The sequence below is a fragment of the Pipra filicauda genome, unplaced genomic scaffold (genome assembly GCF_003945595.2).
Source record: "Pipra filicauda isolate LSUMZ 115617 unplaced genomic scaffold, ASM394559v2 scaffold401_size638136_pilon, whole genome shotgun sequence".
NCBI lineage: Eukaryota > Metazoa > Chordata > Aves > Passeriformes > Pipridae > Pipra > Pipra filicauda.
This window is the reverse complement of record NW_024104534.1, coordinates 22,689-45,376: the sequence shown is the minus strand read 5'-3', so window position 1 is coordinate 45,376 and position 22,688 is coordinate 22,689.

Below are 22,688 nucleotides of genomic sequence, written 5' to 3'. Positions count from 1 at the left end.
GACACAGACACAATCAGACACACCTGCAAACACTCAGACAAAGTCATACACGCTCACACGCTGTGAGACACACTCCGACACACTTAGACACACCTGCAAACACTCAGACACAGTCATGCACGATTGCTCGCACGCAGACACACTCAAACACGATCGGACACACTCAGGCACATTCAGACACACTCAGACACACTCGCAAACAGGCACACACAAGCAGATTCCCACACACTCAGACACACTTGAACACACTCAGACACACTCAGACACACTCAGACACAGTCAAACACACTCAGACCCATAAATACATGCTCAGGCATGCTCAGGCACACACAGAAACACTCACACACACTCAGACACGCTCAGACTCACTGGCACACACGTAGACACACTCATACATACTCACACAATCAGACACACTCTGGCACACTCAGACACACCTGCAAACACTCAGACACACTCATACACACTCAGACACACCTACAAACACTGAGAAACAATCAGAACCATAAATACATGCTCAGGCACACTGAGACACCCTCGCACACACCCAGACACACTCAGACGCACTCATACACACTCCGACAAAATCAGACACACCTGCAAACACTCAGGCAGCCTCAGGGACATAAAGACATGCTCAGACACACTGAGGCACATGCAGACACACTCGTGCACACACAGGCACATTCAGACACACTCAGAAACACTGAAAAACACTCGCACACACAGACACACTTGAACAGACTCCGACACACTCAAACACACTCGTACACAATCAGACCCATAAATACATGCTCAGGCACGCTCAGGCACACACAGAAACACTCGCACACACCCAGACACACTCAGACTCACTGGCACACACGTAGACACACTCATACACGCTCACACGCACTCAGACACACCCAGACACACTCAGACACATTCGCTCACACTCAGACATGCCTGCAAACACTGAGAAATAATCAGACCCATAAATACATGCTCAGGCACACTGAGACAAACACACACACATCAAGACACACTCAGACACACTCGCACACACCCAGACACACTTGAACACACTCACACACAATAAGACACACTCAGACGCACTCAGACACACCTGCAAACACTCAGACACCCTCAGGGACATAAAGAAATGCTCAGACACACTGAGGCACACGCAGACACACTTGCGCACACCCAGACACATCCGTGCGCACACAGACACCTCCTCACACACTCAGACACACTAAAACACTCTCGCACACACAGACACACTTGAACACACTTGCACACACCCAGGCACACTCAGATACACTCAGACACACTCAAGCACAGTCCCACACACCCAGAAAGACACTCTCAAAATCATTCAGAAACACTCAGACACACTGGCGTACACTCAGACACACTTGAGCACACTCAAACACACTCAGACACACTCAGACACGCTCAAGCACACTCCCACACATCCAGAAATACTCAGAAACATTCGCACACATTCAGACACACTTAGACACACTCAGAAACACTCACACACTCTCAGACGCATTCAGGCACACTCAGGCACGCTCAGACACACTCAGACACACTCGCACACACACAGATATTATCAGACACTCTCTCACAAAGCCAGACACACTTAGACACACTCAGACACACTCAGACAGACAAAATTGCATACACTCAGACACACCTGCAAACACTGAGAAACAATCAGACCAATAAATATATGCTCAGGCACACTCACGCACACTGAGACACACTTGCACAAACCCAGACACACTCAGATACACTCCGACACGCTCAGGCAACCTCAGGCACACTCAGACACACTCAGATGCACTCAGACACACTTAGACACACTCAGACACACTCGCACACACTCAGACACACTCAGATATGCTCAGACACACTCAGACACACTCGCACAAAGTCAGACACATTTAAACACACTCAGACACACTCAAACACACTCCCACACAACCAAACACAGACACACTCAAACACGCTGGCACACTGAGGCACACTGAGAGATGCTCAGACACACTCGGACACACTCAGAAACACTCAGACACACTCGCCCACACTCACACACACTCAGACACTCTTGCAGACACCCAGACACACTCGCACACACCCAGACACACTCGCTCACACTCAGATAGGCTCAGACACACTGAGACACACTCTCACAAAGCCAGACAAACTTCAACACACTCAGACACAATCGCATACACTCAGACACACCTGCAAACACTGAGAAAAAATCAGACCCATAAATATAAGCTCAGAGACACTCAGGCACGCTCAGACACTCTCGCACACACCCAGACAAACTCAGATACACTCTGACACACTCAGAAACACTCAGGCACAATCAGGCACGCTCACACACACTCACACACACTCAGACACACTCGCTCACATGAAGAAACACTCAGACACATTCAGGCACACTCGCACAGACCCAGACACATTCGCTAACACTCAGATATGCTCAGACACACTCAGACACACTCGCACACAGCCAGGCACACTTAAACACACTCAGACACACTCAAGCACAGTCCCACACACCCAAACACACTCAGATACACTCAAACAGGCTCAGACACACTCAGGCACACCAAGAAACACTCACACACACTCGCACACACTCACATACACTCAAACACTTTCAGATACACTCAGGCACACTCAGACACACTCAGCCACACTTACCCACACTCAGAAAAACTCAGACACACTCGCACACACTCAGGCACACTCAGACATATTTAGACACACTCAGACACCCTCGAACACACCCAGACACATTTACTCACACTCAGATACGCTCTGCCATGCTCAAACACACTCATACAAAGTCAGACACACTTAAACACATTCAGGCACACTCAAACACACTCCCGCACACCCAAAAACACTCAGATACACTCAAACACGCTGAGAAACACTCAGACACAATGAGAGATACTCAGACATTGACACTCGCACACACTCACACACACTCAGACACACTCGCACACACTCAGATACGCTCAGACACACTTAGACACACTCAGACACACTCACACACACTCAGATACGCTCAGACACACTTAGACACACTCAGACACACTCAAGCGTAGTCCCACACACACAGACATGCTCAGATGCACTCAAACACGCTCAGACACACTCAGGCTCACTGAAAGATACTCAGACACTCGGATGCACTCACACACACTCATATACACTCAGACACCCTCAGGCACATTCAGACACGCTCAGACAATCTCACGCACAGTGAGAGATGCCCAGACACATTCGCACACACTCAGACACACTTGAGCACACTCACACTCTGACACACTCAGACACACTCAAGCACACTCCCACACATCCAGACACACTCAGAAACATTCGCACACATTCAGACACAATCTCACACACTCAGACACACTCAGGCACACTCAGACACGCACACCCAGACTCATTTGCACACACACAGATATTCTCAGGCACACTCAGACACACTCTCACAAAACCAGACACACTTAGACAAACTCAGGCACACTCAGACACACTCAGACACTATTGCATACACTCAGACACACCTGCAAACACTGAGAAACAATCAGACCCAAAAATATAAGCTCAGGAACACTCAGGAACACTCAGACACATTTGCACACATGCAGACACACTCAAATACACTCCGACATGCTCAGAAACACTCAGGCACACCCAGACACTCTCAGACACACTCGCACACACCCACACACACTCACAAACACTCAGACGAACTCAGACACACACACTCAGACACACTCAGACACACTCGCACACAGCCAGACACACTCACAAACACTCAGACGAACTCAGACACACACACTCAGACACACTCAGACACACTCGCACACAGCCAGACACACTTAAACTCACTCAGACACACTCAAGAAAAGTCCCACACACCCAGACACGCTGAGCCACACACACACGCTCAGACACAGGCACACTAAGAGATGCTCAAACACACTCAGACACACTCAGACACAATCGCATACACTCAGACACACCTGCAAATACTGAGAAACAATCAGACCCAAAAATATAAGCTCAGGAACACTCAGGCACACTCAGACACATTCGCACACATCCAGACAAACTCAGATACACTCCGATACGCTCAGAAACACTCAGGCACACCCAGACACACGCTCAGAATCGAAGACACACTCACACACACTCAGACACACTCAGGTACACTCAGACATGCTCAGACACACTCAGACACACTCGCACACACTCAGACACACTCAGACACACTCCCACACACCAGATACACTCGCACACACCCAGACACACACAGACACACTCGCACACGCTCAGAAAAAACTGCAAACACACACTCAAGCACTGTCCCACACACCCAGAAACACTCAGCCACACTCACACACGCTCAGACACACTCAGGCACACTCACACACACTCAGACACACTTGAGCACACTCAAAGACACTCAGGCACACTCAGGCACACTCAAGCACACTCCCACACATCCAGACACACTCAGAAACATTCACACACATTCAGACAGACTCTCACACACTCAGAAACACTCACACACACTCAGACACACTCAGACACGCTCAGACACACCCAGACACATTTACTCACACTCAGATATGCTCAGACATGCTCAAACACGCTCAGACACACTCAGACACACTCAAGCACACTCCCACACTTCCAAACACACTCAGATACACTCAAACACCCTCAGACGCACTCAGAAACAGACTCAAACACACTCAAACACACTCAGACACACTCGCACACAGCCAGACACATTGGCTCACACTCAGATACGCTCAGACACACTCAGACAGACTCGCACACACCCACACACACTCAGGTACACTTTGAGATGCTCATAAACACTCAGGCACAACCAGACACACTGAGACACACTCGTCCACACACACACTCAGAGACATTCAGACACAGTCAAGCACACTCAAACACGCTGAGACACACTAAAACACACTCAGAAACACTCAGAAAAACTTCACACACTCAGGCACACTTGCACAAATGCAGACACAGTCGCTCACACACAGATACGCTCAGCCACACTGATACACACTCTCACAAAGCCAGACAAACTTAGACACAGACACACACAAACACACTCAGACAGACTCAAGCACACTCCCAAACACCCAAACACACTCAGATACACTCAAACACGCTCAGACACAGTCAGGCACACTGAGAGATTCTCACAGGTTCAGACACACTCAAGCACATTGAGAGACGCTCAGACACACTCGCACAAAGTCAGACACACTTGAGCACACTCAATCACACTCAGACATACTCAGAGACACTCAAGGACACTCGCACACAGCCAGACAGCCTTAGACACACTCAGACACACTCAGACACAATCGCATACACTCAGACACACCTGCAAACACTGAGAAACAATCAGACCCAAAAACATAAGCTCAGGAACACTCAGGCACACTCGCAAACACCCAGAAACACTCAGATACACTCCGACACGCTCAGAAACACTCAGGCACACCCAGACACACTCACACACTCGCACACACTCAGGCTGACTCAGACATGCTGAGACACACTCAGACACACTCACACGCACTCAGACACACTCGCACACACTCACACACTCGAGCACACTCAAACAAATTCAGACACACTCAAGCACACTCCCACACATCCAGACACAATCAGAAACATTTGCACACATTCAGACACACTTAGACACACTCAGAAACACTCACACACTCTCAGACAAACTCAGGCACACTCAGACACGCTCTGACACACCCAGACACAGTCGCACACACAGAGATATTCTCAGGCACACTCAGACACACTCTCACAAAGCCAGACACACTTAGACACACTCAGACACACTCAGACACAATCGCATACACTCACACACCTGTAAACAATGAGAAACAATCAGACACAAAAAAATAAACTCAGAAACACTCGGGCACACTCAGACACACGCGCTCACACGAAGACATACTCAGATACACTCTGACATGCTCAGAAACACTCAGGCACGCCAGACACACCCAGACACAATCAGACACACTCAGACACACTCAGGCTGACTCAGATATGCTCAGACACACTCAGACACACTCGCACACACTCAGACACACTCAGGCACACTCAGACACACTCTGACACACCCAGACACATTCGCACACACACAGATATTCTCAGGCACACTCAGACACACTCTCAAAAAGCCAGACACACTTAGACACACTCAGACACACTCGGACACAATTGCATACACTCAGACACACCTGCAAACACTGAGAAACAATCAGACCCAAAAATATAAGCTCAGGCACACTCAGACACACTCAGGCACAGTCAGACACGTTCTGACACACCGAGACACATTCGCCCACACAGAGATATTCTCAGGCACACTCAGACACACGCACACACGCAGACACATTCGCTCACACTCAGATACGCTCAGACACACTCAGACACACTCGCAAACAGCCAGACACACTTAAACACACTCAGACACACTCAAGCACACTCGCACACAGCCAGACAGCCTTAGACACACTCAGACACACTCAGACACAATCGCATACACTGAGACACACTCAAACACTGAGAAACAATCAGACCCAAAAATATAAGCTCAGGAACACTCAGACAAACTCAGACACACTCAAGAACTTCCAAACACACTCAGAAACATTTGAACGTATTAGGACGCACTCACACGCACTCAGAAACACTCAAAAACTTTCAGACACACTCAGGCACACTCAGACACACTCGTGCACACCCTGACACACTCAGATACACTCTGATATGCTCAGAAGCAATCAGGCACACTCAGAAACACTTGCACACACCCAGACACACACAGACACACTCCGACACGCTGAGAAACACTCAGGTACACCCAGACACACTCACACACACTCACATACACTCACACACAGGCACACTCAGGCGCACTCAGGTACACTCAGACACACTCAAGCAAACTCCCACACTTCCAGACACATTCAGAAACATTCGCACACATTCAGACACACTCTCACACACTCAGAAACACTGACACACTCTCAGACACACTCAGGTACACTCAGACATGCTGAGACACACTCAGACACACTCAGAAACACTCAGACACACTCTCACAATCACTCTGACACACTGAGACACACTCAGACACAGGCGCACTCAGACATACTATGACACACTCAGACACACTCAGAAACAATCACACACTCACACTCAGAAACACTCACACACTCTCAGGCAAACTCATGCACACTCAGACACACTCACACACACTCAGACACACTCAGACACACTCGCACACACCCAGACACATTCACTCACACTCAGATACGCTCAGGCACACTCAGGCACACCCAGACACACTCGCACACGCAGGTACATTCAGACAGACACACTTGCACACACTCACGCAAACTCACACACTCACACACACTCAGGCACTCTTGAACGCACTCAGACACACTCAGGCACACCCAGACACATTCCACCACACTCAGATAAGCTCAGACACACTCAGACACACTCGCACACAGCCAGACACACTTTAACACACTCAGACACACTCAAGTACCCTCCCACACACCCAGACACACTCAGATACACTCAGACACGCTCAGACACACTCAGGCACTCTCTGACACACTTGACCACACCCAAAGACACTCAGACACATTCAGACACACTTGGACAAAATCCCACACATCCAGACACACTCAGAAACACCCGCACACTTTCAGACACACTCAGGCACACTCAAACAAAGCCAGACACACTTAGACACACTCGCACACACTCTCACACACTCAAACACGCTCAGACACACTCTGGCACACTCAGAAATACTAAGAAACGCTCAGACACACTCCAACACCCTCAGAAGCACTCAGGCACACCCAGACACAGTCACACACACCCGCACACCGGTGTGCGCACAAGAGCACTTGTGTTGCTCTCCCCTTCGGAACAAGAGACAGAATGCAGTGGAAATAACTCCTTGTGGGTGAAAAGGCACCAAATCAGATGAAGAGATTTTAACACTGTCAAATGGGATAAAATCAAACGTGACCTCCCACTCAGCACGGGCTGCAACACTTGGCTAGTGGCACAGACTGGCAGTTTGCGTGTGGATAAAGGTCTCTTGCTCAAAGGCTTCCCCCTGTGGTGTGAGCCCACCCGCTCACTGCACATCCGCCTCTCCCTAAAAGGCACTACTGGTGAATTCCCGGGCTGGAGCCAATGCCCAGGGGAGGCAGGAGCTGCTTTACCAGCAATGCTGGTGCTCTGCTGCTGTTGGCAGGTCCTTTTGCAGCAGTTCGCTGAGCTCTTGCTGCTGTGCTCCTAACCCTCTGCTCCTGGGAGTCTCTCGGTGGTACCCTCCCACTTCTCAGTGCGCATTCTGTCGTCCCAGTCGTAAACCTCCTCTGGTGGCAGCTGGTATTTGATCTTGGCCACCTTACAGTTTACAGAGTGCCTTTTGATGGTGACCAGGACCTTGGATTTCAAGGTCACTCTGATATTCTTGGCACAACCAGGTTGGAGGTGTCCCACCTAGGGAGAACCAGAGAGTCAAGACCAAACTGGAATCACTGGCAAGGGCAGCACTGACAGCAAAAGGGACTGATATGGCGAGCAGCTGTGCTGGGAATCAGCAGCTCAGTGAGGATTTATGTGAGATTTGATAAAGTATGAAGAGAAGGTGCCACGTCCCAGAATGTGGAGCCTTTTCTGCTGGACTGAGAGCCCTACCCCAGCAAAGAGAGGGATTTTATCTCCTGCATGGCACTGGAACGGGCTCTCACTGGAATGTGGTGACTACCTGCCAGCTCCCAGGAACACCAGGAAAGGGTGTGAGCAACTGAGAAAGGCAGGGCTGTCCCAGTTCACCTTGGGGGAGAACTGGAATGGGGTTCTGCCAGCAGCCACTCAAACCGCATCACCTCCTCCTTGCTGCGGTTGGTGACTGTGAAGGTCTTGTCGCAGAGCTCCCTGACTGCACAATCCCTAAATTCAATGTGATTCGCTCTGACAGCTGTGAAGGAGAGCAAGAGATCTCAGCATGCACTGAGGTCTATCCAGCCCCCTCACTTTCAGAGACACGTGTATGATCAGCTCTTCCTTGCTCCAAGCCTCCCTCCCTCTGTGAGGTCCCCAAGCCCGTGGCTGTGCCCGTGCCCAGCGACAAGCAGCACAGCACACACTGCTCTGTGTGCACGGTTGGCAAGCTCACAGGCCCCCAAGTCCAGTGGGTGACAGCCCAGCCCTGGCTAGAAAGAGGACACACATGATCAGACATTTTCCTCTTCCTCACTCTACCTTGGCAGCCTCTCCTCTCTTACCCTCAATGATGTCGTCCTCCAGATTGCCCTCAGCATTGCTCTTCTGGCTGTCTTCTGCTAGTCCAGGGAGGTTATCAAGGGTGAAGTCATCACTGTGACCTTCACCCACCAGCTCTATATTGATCTCACTTTTACCTGACAGTGGTACACGGATCTTCCCTTCCAGAGGTTGGGCCAGGGTGGGTTTGAAAAACATGTCAAACTCTGCTAATTGCCCGTGTTCCAGGAGTAGGTAAGGCTTCTTGGCTGCACGGCAATGGAAATCAGAGTTAAGTGATAGAGCTGTACAGAGGAAATACTTCCCTGGGGTATATGAGGAATAAGAGGTTGGAATCAGTTTCTTCTAAGCACAGGTTCTCCCACCAGTGGTTCCAGACCCTCTTTCTGTGTTCACAAGACTATGCCACCATCACACATGTCACCACTTAAGCGGCTTAACCTCAGGTTAACGCCCAGCCCTCATTCCGTCTGCTTCCAGCCAGCTCCTGCCACACGGAAGACTGAGCCAAGGAGCTGTTTTGGTTTCTACTGGCTGGCTTGTGTGCTCAAGGACTGCCTCCCTGGAGGCTGGTACCTTCCCACACACGGCAAAGACCTCAGCCAGTCCACTGAGGTGGTGATAGTCCCCACAGCTCAACCCACCGTGTCTCGAAGAACAGAAAAACTTCCTACAACTTGCTAGGAGTCCACAAGAAAAGCTCACTGGACAGAGAGACCAAGGAAATAAACTATGTCTAACATGTGGCTGCTGCTTAGACAAGCCAAGAACAGGGCACACCTTTTCCCTCTGTGAATGATCACACTGCACAGTTAATGAATTTACCTTTTCCAGTGGAGTCCTTTTCCATGTCTCCAATGTGGAAGGTGTGGAGTGAGGACTACCTGCCTTTCATAAAGAAAACTCCCATGTCATCCATGATATGAACTGTAAACTGAGAAAAGGGAACACAGAGCACAATGACATTGGTGTGAGTAGAGGCTGGCATGGGGGTTGAGCCCGTACAGCCGCTGGTCCAGCATGGGGAACCCAGACCACCTCCCCACCTCAAACACAGCACCCAGCACAAAGGTTTACGTGAAGTCACACAGGGAAAAAAGGGTATTCAGAAGCATATGGATAGAACTGACATAGAGCCAAACAGGACAGTCAGTCACGAGCAGAATGTAACAGAACCAAAACTAAGTTTAATTAAAATGGAGTCAACCAGTATCAAATGCAATCTCATGGAACTGGGACGTCACACACATCCACATGAGAACAAAATGTGAGCTGGGAGATGGGGAAAAACACTCCACCACCTTTCTTGTCTTGTGTTCAACTGATGAGGAAAGACTGGACAGAAAATCACAGTTTTTGGGACATTTCATGCATGGGACAAGCACTTGTTCCCAGCCCAGAGCATTCCCTGAGCAGGTCCTTACCTTTGTGGGCATGACGCCATTGTTACGAAGGACCAGGGGGAGTATCTGTGAATCCCTCAGCAGGAGCCTACTGAAGCGCAGCACAGGGTTTCCCCTCTTACTCCGAAGGCCTGGGTACTCGACAGTCACCTGAGGCACATGCCCCTCTTCACTGACAGTGAAGGTCAGCTATTGGGGTTTCGTCTTCACGGAGCTGCTAGAGAGGCACAGAAACCATTTAAACCAGAGCCTCCCAGAATAACAGTTCTAAATAATTTCCCTCATTTGAATCATGCCGTATAGCAGATAAATAACGAGGCACCAGATGAGACTTGGTAAATCCTCTGACTGCAGTGATAGGAGACACATGCAACAAGCAAAAGCACACCATGGGAACAGTACGAAAGCAAGAAGGGAAAACCAAATCAACACCACCGTCAGTAAAGATTATTTCCAAGGATCCTAAAGAAGGAATTGCTTGTTAGGGCAGAAAGCTGACTTCCCTGTTCCAGTTCAGCCACTAAAATTTTGGGCAAGGGCAGGTCAGAGCCCCAGTACACAGGTGCCAGGGAGAGGAACTGGGCTTCTCTTTGGTAACAGTTCCAGTCACTCTCCTGATATAAAAATAGCTTACTGCATGCCAGGGAACCACACAGGATCACTTCCTTTTACACAAATAAGGAGGAAATCTTGACTTGTTGGCCCAGAAACTGCTAAATCTAAGCCTTTGGCCTTGGAAAGTCCCAGCTCAGCTGTTGCACTTGTCAGTAACATCCAGCTGGTTACCTAAGGCCCTCTCTTCAGAGTCCCTCACACAGCCTGAAGTAACCTCCTCATTTTCCTGCTCTGCTCTGCCTAATGCTTAATGCCTCCTAGATCATCTCATGCCAGGTACTCTACCTAAGGGTACTGAAAGCATTAGAGGCACCAAGAGGAGAGATAGCTACCAAAACGGTCCCCCTAGTACTTCACGGGGTCACTACTTTTTTGGGCTAAAAAGGGAAGCTGTGAAAGTGCACTGGTAGTCCTCCTTTTGTTCTGGAGTGAAGGTCACTGTAGCAAAGATGTGGGATAAGCCAGGAATGCTCATCTCAACAGGATCCAGCTTGAAGATGTTGCTGATGAGGCTGTGAGGCTTGGGGGGAACCCACAGTGCAGTGTTAGTGTCACATCTTTCAATGTGACCCAGTACATTCCTAGATGTGTCCCTGGGAAGAGCCCCAGACAGCCTGTCTTGCTTTATGATTCCCTGGGCAGGCTCCCTCCATCCCAGGGGATGCTGACCTTGCGCCAATGCCCAGGCGAGCAAAAGCTTGCTTTGAGGGCTGAGCAGCCACCCCAGCACATGTGAGAGGCTGGGATGGCACAGAAACCCCTGCAAATAACCCAGGACTGGCCTTTCCAGAAAAGGAACGGCCAGGAAATGCTCTGCTTTGAGCTCTGGCCCATTGGTCTGTAACAGCCCCTCTCTGAGTGTGCTTTCGAGAGAGGTTCAGAAGGATTCCCACCAAAGACCCAGAAGCATGAGCCAAAATTTGCTTGAGAGATGTGGAATTCAATGCAAGTGCCCCCCTGGCATTGTTGCTCTGCCCTGCAGTTTGACCTGCCATGAACTGGACTTGTCCAGCTAGACCAGAGAAGGCAATGACTCTGGAGAACAAGGCAGGCTCTCACATGGCCTTTAGAGAGCAACGCTCACCTTGGCCTCTTGTTCTTACCTCTCCAGGCATGGCTTTGATGATGAGGACCACGTCATATGGGACACTGCTGCCATTAGAGATCTTGAAGTGAACCGTGGCCCATTGCCCAACCTGAAATTTGGTGAAGATGAATTTGTTATCATCTCTGATGAACACACCGTTGCCTTGCACCGACTGTAACGTCTGGTGGAGATTGACCTTGCTGTGGATCGGGTACTGCTCAAAGATGGACGTGACGTCTTCAACAAGCGCTGCAGACAGACCAGAGGAAGGACTGAGGCTAAAGAATCTCTTTTCTGAATTTACCTGGACCCACTTGGCCTCTCAGAAGTCTTGATAAGCCCTTTCTCTCCAACTGAGTGCAAAACCCAACCTTGGATTAAAGAGCTCAGTCAGTGAGGATGCAGCTCAGTCAACCTCAGTCTTAAAGGTCATTGCTTTCCTTTTATGCTTCCACACATCCCTCCCAGCCTCTCCCCACTGGTGGACTTGAAAAGGACTGCAGCCTCTGAGGATTTTAAGGTGGGACTTCAGGACCAGTGTGCCTCTCTATCCAAGTAGCAAGTTCAGGTGCTGATCATCAGCAGGACTGCCCATGGCAACCTGTGGACAGCACGTACCTGGGAAGCAGGACTCAGCAGTCAGGGTAAAGGGAATGCCTAGGGGATTGTCCTTGGGGTCTCTATTGCTGATGTCACATTTCCCCTCTGCTCCTGCATTGCAATCCTCTGGGATCTTCTGCTGGCCCTCAGGACCGAGAGAGCCGGAGCAAGGGGACATCCTGAACACAACTGCAGTGAGCTGAGCCTGCAGAAAGAGTACCAGGACAGGCTGATGCCCAACAGCCGTGCTCTGAACACACCCAGCAAGGAGGATGCCATGCCTCGGCCTCCAGCTGGGCCCAAGAACCCAGTGGCAGGGCAGGGAAGGATGACTCCACAGCACAAAGGCAACCCCAGGATGAGATGAACAAGCCAGGAGGAGCTGCAAGTCTGTCCCAAGTGGCAGAGAGTAAGGAGATGGGGTGAAGAGAATGAAAGTGGTAGCTGGGATCCTTCAACTTCCAGGGGTACAGGAGAGCAGAAAGGACTGAATGATGGGAGAGAGGGAGGGGATTGGAAAGAAGAAAAAGCAAAGTTGACAATTTTCTATGGATTGGGAGTTCGTATGGGGACAGTTTGCTCCTGTGGTGTTCCCAGATCTGTGCTGGCTAGCAGCCACCAAACACAGGACCTGGTCCCCTCTCTTGACCCCACAACTGCAGGTCAGAGTCAGAGCATGGGACTGTCAGTGGAACTGAGAAGATAATGGACTCTCCATCCCTCAGACTTTGTCCTACCCCCAGCCTGGACACAGCTACATCCTCCCCCATCCCCTGCAGCAGCACACGCTGGGCAGGAGCAGGAGCAACCCACCTGTGTGGAGCGTTTTCTTTCCCTGACCGAGGGGCCAGATTCCTCTTGCTGTGAACTGAGAGGAGAAAGCAGAGACATCTGTCATGCTGAGCTCCCCTGCCTTTGTCTGAGGCCAAAGCTGGCCTTCTTCCCTGTGGAGGAAAGCCTTCCCGTTCCCGATGGTCCCTGGAGAGCTGCCTGCAGCACCCATTGCTGCAGCTCATGGACAGAGCAGCTCTGTCACCAGCTTTGTCCAACACATGGGGATACTGAGGTGTTGTTTTGCTCCCTCTTCCCAAACCAGCAATCCAAATGGACAATAACACAGGTCTGGCTGCCTGTCACACAGCAGCCCTGTGGTGGTGCCTCCTCAGGTAGAAAGGTTGGGGTAGGTCTTCTCTTACCTTTGCAGCGGAGGTGCTTGGCGGATGAGGAATTTGAAATTGAGGGTGCCTTTGTTCTCCACAATTAAGACCTGGCTCTTCTTGGTGCCCTGAATCATGGCACCAAAGTCGATAGGCGAGGCAGGCTTGATGCTGTACTTGCTGTACACAGCTCTCGCTGACACCCTCACAGGGATGGTGGCAAAGGTCTCGCCTCCTTGACCCGATTTGAGATCAATGACCTGCAACCAGAGGAGGAGTTGGTAAACACAGCAGAGAGGCCAACCTCTACCCCTGTCCCCTGACCCCACCCCAGGTCTCCAGCAGCTCACCCTCCCTATTTAAAGGCCTCTTCCAGAGCCAGATTTCCAGCTCTCTTACAAAGCCTCCCAAATGGTTTTGGAAGTCTCTGTTTGTGTGTGTAGGAGAGAGGATGCCCCAGCTAAAGCCTGCTTTGCACAAGACACCTCTCCTGCTTATGCTCCCAAGACACACTATGCTAACACAGCCCGGCCCAGGCAGCTCACCTGGCAGAGCAGGATGTGTTTGCTCTCGAGAAACATTTCAGTCCTGGGGTGGAATAGGACCTCAACTTTCACAGGTGGCCGGGAGGCTTTCAGCACAACCCTCTGCGGCCGGAGAGTGAAGGGAGATACCAAGTCACCCCTCTTGGCACTTCCAGTGGTCAGCTTGAAACTGTGGAGAAAGGGAAAGAATGAAGACCTCTGCAGTTGAAAGTACAGGTGCCACCAGCACAGCCAGTACTTTGCATAGGACCAGAAAAAAAAGAAAAGGGAGCAGCACAGGTTCTAGCCATGGATAGAGGGAGAATGCAGGCCTGGGAGCCTGAGGAAAAGCTCAGCACCAGGCAACTGGACTTACCTGTACTCAACATCATATAAACCTTTGTTCTTCAGACTCAGGACGTGCTTCTGCGGTGCCTGCCCTACCTGCTCCCCTCCTACCTTCTTATCTTTGGGTTGCAGCCTCATGCTGGGTGAGATGGGATGGGATGGGATTGGGTGGGGAAGGGTTGAATGGGATGGTGTGCTGGTTTAAGAGTTAACCAGCAGGGGAAATGAACTCAATTCCAAGGAGAGATTATAAGTCAGAATAACAATTTATTAAAATAATACGGTAAGTACAATCAATCAAAAAAAAAATGGTCTTAACCCACAAAACCCAAATGTATAACCCAGTACCCTGGGGCATGAACAAAGTGGTGTTCCTTGGGCCCCGCTTGAGTCCAAAGTAAAGGGAGAGGGGAAGAACCTGCTGGTGGGAGAGTTGTTGCAGTCTGGTCAAAAGTGGTGATTGCAGTCCAGTTGAAGGTGGTCTAAGTCTGGTTGAGAGCGATGAGCTTCAGTCTTCCTCTAGATCCCACGAGTGGTTCAAATTTTTCCAAGACTCCAAGATTATATATCCTCCAATTCAGGCAGGAATGCTCAGTACTTCCCTCAGGGTGGGGAGTTCCACAAAGGGTGTGAGGACAAGAGCATCCTCCTATCTCACAGACCTCTTAACACCTAGTTTATAGCCTGAGGAGTCAGGCTCTATGGGCAGAGGGTGTAAATGGTTCATTGACAACAGTTTATGGGAAATGTCATGGAAGGCTATAGAATACACAGTTTTGGGTTACACCCATACCATGATGAACTGGTCTCAGCTGTCCTATCTAGGACAGAGGGGATCAGGGTTCTCTGGCCCCAGGCTCCATGGTGTGGAATATCCCTTTGCTCAGTTGGGGTCCCCTGACCCAGTTGTGCTCCCTCTCAATTTGTTTTGTGAATCTTGTCACTGCCAGAGCAGGAGACAAGGAAAAAATAATCCTTGACTTGGGATAAACACGACTTAGAAAAAACCCCAAACCACTGGTGTGTTATCAGCACCATTCTCATTACAAATCCAAAACATAGCACTGGTGGGATGTCAGAGAAGGGAGTGGAGGGGTGCAGGATGGTGCCACTCTTGAGGAATGGGGAGTTCAGGGGGGTCCTGGTAATGAGTGTCTTAGGTTAAAGACAATGTGTGCTAGGAGGCAGGACCTCAGAGGGAATAGAAACCCCTCCCACCCAGACTTCTTGTAAATTTGAAAATATGAGACAGGCTACCCAATAGCGACCCCAACCGGGTCAGGTGCAGGTCAGAGATGTGGTGGAGCCTTTCACGCCTGGGGCCATCCAGTCTCCTGGTGTCTACATATTCTGAGGGAAACTGAGAGACAGTGGGCTCTGTAACAAACTCAGAATGTACGGTGGCATGGTCCATACCCCACTACTGCAGGGACAGTATACCCATACCTTATTTCTACTGCAGGGACACTGGTTGAGTGTCTTGAGACACTAAATGCAGAGGCAAAAGATGAACAGAAAAATCTCAGAGGAGAGATTAAGGAGACCAGTTTCCATGTGGCAGCAGTGTGAACCAGAGCCTCCGAAGTCAGAGCCAGATGACCTCCAGCTAGAGAAAGGGGACAGACCCCATGAAGTGAACTGTGGTCCTTCCTACTTGACCATGGGGAAGACAAGAGATAGTGGGACAGGAAACCTACCCGTGCCCTGGCAGCCCGAGGACAAGAACTGAAGGAGAGAGAAAAAAGGAAGTCAGTGAGAGTAAGTGCAGTGCAGGTTTCCCATGGGCAAGGATCTGACTAGCCATAAGGTACTTCCCATGTGTATTCACAGGGAAAGAGCTGTGATGGCCATAACCAAGACCAGTGTTAGAGGGGCCCTGCCTCTAGCTAGGTAGAGGCACGGGACAACCGTGTCTATTGGACTGTGTGGATCCGATGGTCTGGCACATCAGACCCGCAAGAACACAAGGCTCTGGTTGACGCTGGTGTTCAGTGTACGTTAATGCCATCAGGACAGGTGGGAGCAGAGACTATTTCCATTTCTGGGGTGACAGGAGTGTCTCAAGACAATGCTGAAAGCTGAAGTGAGCTTGATCGTGAGGGACTGGCAGAAACACCCCCTTGTAACTGACCCAGATGCCCCATTATCCTAGGCATTGGCTACCTCTGGAATGGGTACTTCAAAGACTCAAAAGGACATTGATGGGCCTTTGGAATTGCTGCTGTGGAGATAGAAGGGATTAAGCGAATGAACACCTTGCCTGGACTGTCACAAAATCCTTCTGTTGGGAGTCTCTTGAAGGTAGATGAACAGCAGGTGCCAGTTGCCACCTCAACAGTGCATTGCTGCCAGTACTGAACCAGTCAACACTCAGTGATCCCCATCCACAAGAGGATCCCGGAACTGGAGAGCTGAGGAGTGGTCAGCAAGACCCACTCACTCTTCAACAGCCCCATTTAGCCTGTGAGTAAGTCTGGTGGAGAATGGAGACTGACTGGACTATTGTGACTTGAATGAAGTCACCCCACTCTTGGGCGCTGCTGTGCTGGACATGCTGGAGCTTCCATACAAACTGGAGTCCAAGGCAGCCGAGTGGACTGCAAATATGCAAACATGTTTTTCTCCATTCCTTTGGCAGCAGAGTGCTGACAACAGTTTGCTTTCACCAGGAGGGGTTTACAGTACCCCCAGAATTGACTGCTCCAGGAGTGGAAACAAAGCCCCAGCATCAGCCATGGATTGATCCGGGCCGCACTACAGAAGGCTGACGCTCCAGAACACCTCGATGACATCATCATACAGGGGAACATGGTAGTAGAAGTCTTTAGGAAAGGAGCCCCTGTGATGCCCTGGCAACCCCTGGGCTATCCTCACTGACATCCTGGACCCCATGGTTTGGAGCCCTGGGTGGGTTTGGGGGTACCATGGGGGCGTTGCCCCCAGATCTCCCAATTGCCCCCCAGTGGGCCAGCGCAAAAATTTTTGACCCCATAAAACCTCCCAGTCTCCCACACTAGACATCCCAGTTGTCCATCCAGATCTCCCAGTTGCCTTCCAGTGGGCCACTACACACCCCAGTTCACAGAATCACGAGATCACTGAGGTTGGAAAATCCATCCAAGACCATCGAGTCCAACCTTGTGATCAGCATCCCCCTTGTCACCAAGTGCCACATCCAGTTCCTTGAACACGTCCAGGGATGGAGACTCCACCACCTCCCTGGGCAGCCCCTTCCAATGCCTGACAATGCTTTCCATGGAAGTTTCTCCTGACATCCAAACTGACCCTCCCCTGGCACAACTTGAGGTCATTCCCTCTCCTCCTGTCCCTTGTTCCCTGGGAGCAGAGCCCGACCCCCCCCGGCTCCCCCCTCCTGTCAAGGAGTTGCAGAGCCAGGAGGTGCCCCCTGAGCCTCCTTTTCTCCAGGCTGAGCTGGCCCAGCTCCCTCAGCTGCTCCTGGTGCTCCAGCCCCTTCTCCAGCCCTGTTCCCAGCTCTGGACACGCTCCAGCCCCTCAGATTTCAGGTGCCCCTCACCTGTGTCAGGCAAAGGGTTCGGGCATTTCCCTGGGCCTGCGCCCACCCTGGGGCTGGTACAGGCCAGACAAGGAGGGAGGAGGGTTGGGCAATGTGCTGCAGGGGGTTTAATGAACCCTGGGTACCTCCCCTGTGTTCAGAACCAGCTTGGAGAGGGGGAGGGGCAGTGTCATGACCCTTCCCTCTCCCCCCCCTCACCCTTTTCTCGGGGTTTCCCAGTTAAAACCAGTGAAGACAATGGGAGGAGCCATTATGGTGGGGGAGGGGCTTGAGAGCCTTTTATTGGGGTGAGGGGGGGGCTGGAAACCCCTTTGGGGGGGGAGGGGCCCAGAACCACTTTACCCTGTGAGGGAGGGGCAGTGCAGGTCAGGAGGGTGAGTCCCCCATTTTGGGGTTTCCCCACTCGGGGGACTCTCCTCTCCCTCCCCCTCCTCTGGCCCCTCCTGCTCCATCCGCTCCCGGTAATTCCTCTGGAAGAAGCCGCACTGTGGGGGAGGGGCAGGGTAAGAATGGAGGGGAGGGGCACACCAAAAGTGGGGTTCACCCCTCCACCACTCACAGAACCCCCCCTCCTCACCTTGGCGAGAACAAGGACGATGAAGAGGAGGAGGAGCAGCCCCCCAACCCCTCCCCCTACGTAGCTGGGGAGAGGGTTGACTTCCCACAGCAGTTTGACCTCTGTGACCCCCTAAAACAGGGGGGAGGCGTCAAGGCAGACCTGCTCGTTTTTATGATGCTCCTCATTAGCTCGTTTCTTGCCTACATGAGCATCTACGTGACGGACCTTCACACTCAGCTTCTCTACCCGGCCAGCGATGTCCTGCTACATCTCCGCCGCCCAGATATGTTTCCCTTGGTGCTGCCAGTTGGTCTTTTTCCATCGCTCCAGCCATCCCCACAGAGCATTGGCCACCATCCATGAGTCGGTGTAGAGATAGAGTCTTGGCCACTTCTCTCGTTCAGCTATATCCAAAGCCAACTGAACGGCTTTAAGCTCTGCAAACTGACTTGACCCACCTTGTCCTTCGGTCGCTTCTGCAACTCGCCATGTGGGACTCCACACTGCTGCCTTCCATTTTCGGTTTGTCCCTACAATGCGGCAGGAGCCATCCGTGAAGAGCACATATCGCCTTTCATCTGCTGGTAGCTTGTCATATGGTGGGGCCTCCTCAGCCCGTGTCACCTTCTCCTCCTCTTCTTCAGAGGATAGTCCGAAACACTCACCTTCGGGCCAATTGGTGATAATTTCCAGAATCCCAGGGCGATTAGGGTTCCCTATCTGGGTTCACTGCGTGATCAGAGCGATCCACTTACTCCATCTGGCATCGGTGGCATGATGTGTGGAAGGAAATCTTCCCTTGAACATCCAGCCCAGCACTGGTAGTCGGGGTGCCAGGAGGAGCTGCGCTTCGGTGCCGATTACTTCTGAGGCAGCTCAAACTCCTTCATAGGCAGCCAGGATCTCTTTCTCTGTTGGTGTATAGCTGGCTTCAGATCCTTTGTATCCCCGACTCCAGAATCCCAGCGGTCGTCCTCGGGTCTCCCCAGGCACTTTCTGCCAGAGGCTCCAAGAGGGGCCATTCTCCCCGGCAGCAGTGTAGAGCACGTTCTTCACGTCCTGTCCTGTCCTTACTGGCCCAAGTGCTACCGCATGGGCAATCTCCTGTTTAATTTGTTCAAAGGCTTGTTGTTGTTCGGGGCCCCACTGGAAATCATTTTTCTTCCGTGTCAAAAGGTAGAGAGGGCTTACAATCTGACTATGCTCGGGGATATGCATCCTCCAAAAGCCCACAGCACCTAGGAAAGCCTGTGTTTCCTTCTTGCTGGTTGGTGGGGACATGGTTGCTACTATGTTAATCACCTCCATTGGGATTAGGCGGCGTCCATCTTGCCACTTCACTCCTAGGAACTGAATTTCCTGAGCAGGTCCCTTGACCTTACTCCATTTAATGGCAAAACCGGCTCTTAGGAGAATCTGGATTATCTTCTTTCCTTTCTCGACGACTTCGCCAGCCGTGTTCCCCCATACAATGATGTTGTCAATGTACTGTAGGTGCTCTGGAGCCTCACCCTTTTCCAGTGCAGTCTGGATCAGTCCATGGCAAATGCTGGGACTGTGTTTCCACCCCTGAGGCAGTCGATTCCAGGTGTATTGCACACCTCTCCAAGTGAAAGCAAATTGTGGTCTGCACTCCGCTGCCAAAGGAATGGAGAAAAAGGCATTGGCAATGTCAATATTGGCATACCACTTGGCTTCCTTGGACTCCAGCTCATACTGGAGTTCCAGTACGTCTGGCACAGCAGCACTCAGGGGTGATGTGACTTCATTGAGTCCACGGTAATCCACCGTCAGCCTCCAATCTCTTCTGGACTTACGCACTGACCATATAGGGCTATTATAGGGTGAGCGAGTCTTGCTGACCACCCCCTGGGTCTCCAGTTCACGGATCATCTTATGTATAGGGGTCACAGAGTCTCGGTCGGTGCAGTATTGCCTATGGTGCACTGTTGCTGTGGCTATTGGTACCAATTGTTCTTCAACATTCCTTCCCAGTCAGGCTCACTTCAGCTTCCAGTACAATCAGCTGTTGGGATCCCCCTGTCACCCCAGAAATGGAGCTGGATTCTGCCCCTACGTATCTTGATGGCATTAAAGTACATTGTGCGCCGGTGTTCACTAAGGCCTTATACCTTTGTGGCTCTGATATGCCAGGCCACCGAATCCACACTGTCCAATAGACTTGATTGTCCCTCTCCTCTACCTGGTTAGAGGCAGGGCACCCCTAGTCCTGGTCATGGTACTCATTGTGCTCTTCTTGTGGGTATGACATGGAGGTCCCTTCAAGAGGATCAGACGTATCACCATTCCTGTATTTTCTGGAGTCTTGCCCATGAGAGACTGGAGCAGCGTTTACCCTGGACGAGTTCCTTGTGGTACTTGTTCCTCTTTTCAGTAAAAGTACCCAGGCTGCTAAGGAAGGGGTGGGTTTCCCATCCCACTTCCTCATATCTTCTCCGTGCTCACGGAGGTAAAACCATAGGTCACCACGTGGAGTGTACCTTCTCTCCTTAGTTGGGGGACGCTGGCTCCTAATAGCAGAGACTCTTGTTTGTCCTGGCGAGATATGGAAAATCCCTTCCTTAATTTCTTCTCTTAGCTTCTGGTGTCCCTCTTCAATTTTCTCTTCCGGGCTTCGGACGTGTTCAGCCAGTTTGGTTTCCACAGATGAGACGTGGGCTCGTAATGGGGCGGTGACAGTTTCTTCATACATCCTGAGTTTACTAACCAATGCTCCCACCTTTTCCTCTCCCTCCCTTCATTGCAGCGTTGCTAAGTAGCGGGAATACATTTCTGGCCTGAGTCGTGCAAACTTTAGCCACATCTGGGAGGTGCACTGTACGCCATCTGGACTTCTAGGGAATCTTTCATCCTCTGAAAAAATTATCTCCAGTACAGCTAACTCCCTTAAGCACCGGATACCTTGTTCCATCGTGTTCCACTGTCCTTGCTGTACGTGGAGGTCCTCCTTGCAAAGGTATCTCTCCCTCACACTGCCCAACAGTCGCCGCCAGAGGCTGAGGGTTTCCTGCCTCCTTCCAATCCCCTGATCAATGACTACATCTTGAGACAGGTACCCCAGCTCTCTGGCTTCACTCCCATCTAGGATTGTATCGTTAGCTGTGGCATCCCAGGTTCGGAGCAGCCAGGTCAGAATGGACTCGTTCGCCTGTCGTGTGAACTCTCACCGAAGCTCACGTAGTTCACCCAGGGATAGGGACCGAGTGATTATTTTTGGCTCTGTCTCCTCCAGTGGATGTGAAGGTCCTGCCTCTTCGTCATCATTTGCTATACGGACTGATTTAGTCTTTGATTTCCTTTTCTGGACATGGGAGACTGCTATTGGTTTTGGTTGTTCTTCTGGCTCGTCGATGGTTTGTGTGGACACGGTGCCGGTTGGTTTATTTCTTTCTCCCTCTGACTCAGCTGTGGTTTGGGTGGACAAGGTG